We start from the raw sequence: 4,031 nt of genomic DNA on the forward strand, positions 1-4,031 counted from the left end.
CAAAATCCAACAATACCTTTATAATAAATGCTGAGGGGTATCTAGAGATACAGGGGTATATCTCAAAATAATAAAGGCAAAACACAATAATCCCATGGCTAACATCATAATTAATAAACACTCAAAAATCTTTCCAATAAAATTATAAAATTGTTCATGTATTTACATGTTCATACCCCTAGCTTGATATCCTATACTACATTTATGTAATTAAATATGCATTTACTAATGGTATTTATATTTGTATTCTATAATATTAAATATAGTAAAATAACTTCCAAGCCTAATATGTAATGTTAAAACATGTTTTCATAACAAATCTTAAGATTCAAATCAATGTGAAAATGAGTCAATTTCATACTAGGTAGAAAATTTGTAATAACAGTTTTTGATTTTCTGGCTTCTCAGTTACAAAACATACTTAGCATAATTGGTTTCCACATTTCTAGCTACTTTGTCTGCACAGATATGCCAATTAGCTTCCAAATCTAATATCTTCATTAATTTTCTATGTTTTTCTTTATAAACATAGTATTGACACAGAGAAAATCGATAATAATTTTATACAACTGAATTTACATTTTCAGGACACATTTTTCAATTAAGGATAGTTCTGTTGAACTTTTGCTTTTCTTCTTCCTGCACACCTTCTTCAAGTCATTTATCAAGCCAAAGCCATTTTCCACCATGGGATTTATATAATGTCTTGTACTTTCTTTTCAACTCAACTGCTTCTACTTAAATCAAGGGCAGTGTCTGATTTTTCTAAGGCTATAGCAATTATTTACTAATTGAACTCTTGATAGTATAATCCATTGTATAAAACCTTGCTGATTAATCTTCTTAAAATATATTTTGTTCAAGGGACATGATACTAGAAAATATTAACTTTAATGTTACAAAATAAAATTTTATCAAAGTAATGTAAAAATTTCACAAAGTGGTTATTACCTACCTTCTTTAAATCTGTTTATTGAGTGTTTAGCATGGGTAACCTATAGTTCTTCCTACCAGGCAACTATGGAAAACACAAGACAATAGGACTATTCTGTTGGACCTAGTATTTCAAGGAAGCCTTGCTTAAGCTAAACCTGTGTTTCCCTGGCTCTACACCAGTGATCCGGCAATGCACAATCCAGCAAGTTTCCTCCAGTTAACAAGGGCAATCCCATCCTCTCATTATACCTTCTATTAAAAGAAAAACGTTCCTCATTTTCATGTGTTTTGTTTTGTTTTTGTTCATGTTTGAGACAGGCTCTTTCTCTGCAGTCTCACCATGCTAGCCTCACATTTACAGAAATTCTTTTGTCTCTGCATCCTGACTGTTGAGTTTAAAGGCATGTACCACCAAGCACTTCACCTTTGTGGGGTTTTTTGGAGGGGCAAGGGGAGAATAGGAGAGATACCACCACATCCTACACTAACATTCTTGAAAGTGTATTGTATTTCTTTTTGCCACAACTCTTTAATGAGTCATCATAATGGAAAGTTGATTTAACTAACTGACATGTTATAAAGATAAGATTAGAAAAGTCCATGCTTAACCCTTTCATAGTTTTTATTCTTTTAAAACAGCTGGACCACAGGTTATACTCCTCTTGCATTTTCAATAACCAGCTCTTCCTGAATGGAGTAAGAGATCTATATTTTCTCAAGGCTGCCTGTTATAAAAACATATTTAATAAAGTGTACAAAAAGCATCAGGTACCCTGCATGTGCTGGTACCACTAGTCTTCTTTAAATTCCAATTCTATAGCAAAACTAATAGCTATATCTGATTCCTTTGTTCAATTTTCTACTTACTAAAACTTTTGGCAAACAATTCTAAAATCCCATTTTCCTTTTACTCACAATTACTAAAGCATTATTTTCAAAAAGTTAGAATGTAATTTAATTAAATAAATCACATAACATTATAGTTTTGCTTCTTAATAAAATATATCACCTAATTCATCTCATGTGATATATACCCAATAAAGCACAAGAATATAACCATGTTTTTAATTTCATAAATCTAATAAGATAGCTCACACATAGTATTTGTGCATAATAGTAACAATGTTTTATGACTTAATTGCTGTGGAAATTTGAGGGCACTAATGAGTTATGAAATATCTGAAGATAATTCATAAATTTAAAAATAATTTACATAAGATTAAAGCAGATCATATAAGGGAAATGGAAAGCTTTATTTAATTTTGAAATTTCATTTATGTTTGTGTGTATGTGCACGCATGTGCAAGTGGACATGCATGAGCAAAAAGATGGAGGTCAAACGACAACTTATAGGAGTCAATTCTCTCCTGCCATGTGGGTTGAAGGGCTAGAACTCAGGTTGTCAGGGTTTCCAGCAAATGTCTTACACAGTGACCCATCTCTCTGGCCCAGAAAGTAGAACATGCTATGTTTATTGGAAAAGTAATATGATGTAAATACATTATAGAAGAAGTGCTACCGATGCAAACAAGTACAGCAGAACAAGTATTTTCTGAACAAAGCCTCAGTAGGGATTGGGAATCATGCAGTTTCTCTTGTAAGGACTATTTGCCAAACACCAGACTATGTTCTATCAGGATGTAAGTAGGACAAGACTATGAGGAAGAGTAGACACACCCTCTTTACTGGAAGATCATGTGCCACAGTGGAAACAGCAACAAAAAATACACATGCATTTAATCCCAGCACTCGGGAGGGAGAGGCAGGCAGATCTCTGTCAGTTTGAGGCCAACCTGGTCTACATAGTGAGTTCCAGGACAGCTGGGGCTACAGGGAGACCCTGTCTCAAAAAGACAAAAAAAAAAATATTTTCTTTTTTAATAATAGATGCCATAAGTTCCTATGAGTAACTGACCAGCTGTCTCAAAAACTCCATTTCCTTGTGGTCATTCATCACCTCTGGCTCCTTCAATCTTTCTTCCTCCTTATTGGCAATGATCCCTGAGCCTTGGAAGGCAAAAGTTTGATACAGATGTCATATTCAGGGAAAGCACTCTGTAATCTCTTGTACTTATGTACTTGTATGAACTCAGAGCAATGGTGACAATATACAAATGTCTCATGCAAACTCAAACAGACAAAACCACAGCATGGACATGGGAAGTAGGTAAACTCACCTAAGGAGCATTTGGCAACAGAAGACTGCTGATGGTGGGAGAGGGGCAGACTTTGTTTGAAAGATGGGTCTCTTGGTAGGTTAACCAGGTTCCAGTGGATGGACCCACACTGACGGACATTTGGGGACAGACATATGTATGATAGAATACACTAAACTGGGCAGAGGACAGTAAGGGGAAGGCATCTAAATGGATCTATTAACATAAAATTATATTGTATGAAAACTGCAAACACTCAATAAAAAATAAAATTTAAAAATGGTGCCAAATGAATCTACCAATGGGAAATGTAAATTACAACTACTTCAATATATTTTAATAATTATAAAATGGCTCATTTTAATCTTTTTATAATGAATATGCATACATTTTAAGAAGATTCTGCAGTATTAGGTTTCCATATGCCTTTTTCTAAAGGCCTTTAGTGTTACTTATCCCTCCATATATCCCTCCTCTGCCCTGACCTCCCATTCCCCACCCCATTTAACCCTTCCTAGTTTAATGTTCTCCATTTCCCCTTCATACCACTGTATTCTACCACCCTTGTCAGGAACACTGCCCCCCACTCACCCATGCCTGTTTAATAGTTTCTTCATCTCTCTGAATTTTCAAATGAAAATAGACATATCTAAGATTTCAAAGCTAGCATCCAGCTATGAGAGAGAACATGTGACTTTTGTCTTTCTGAGTCTCAATTATCTCAATCAGCGTGATTTTTTTCTAGTTCCATTCATTTACCTATGAGTTTTATAACTTCATTTTAAGAGCTAATATTCCATTGTATATATGTACCACATCTTGATTATCTATTCATCAGCTGATGCACATCTAGGTTGTTTCCAATTCCTAGCTACTACATAAAGGGCATCAATGGCTTCTGTTCCCAAGGCTCAGAGATCATTGTGGAAGAGGGAGCAA

Source organism: Nannospalax galili, unplaced genomic scaffold (genome assembly GCF_000622305.1).
Source record: "Nannospalax galili isolate Female #2095 unplaced genomic scaffold, S.galili_v1.0 scaffold131, whole genome shotgun sequence".
Classification (NCBI taxonomy): domain Eukaryota; kingdom Metazoa; phylum Chordata; class Mammalia; order Rodentia; family Spalacidae; genus Nannospalax; species Nannospalax galili.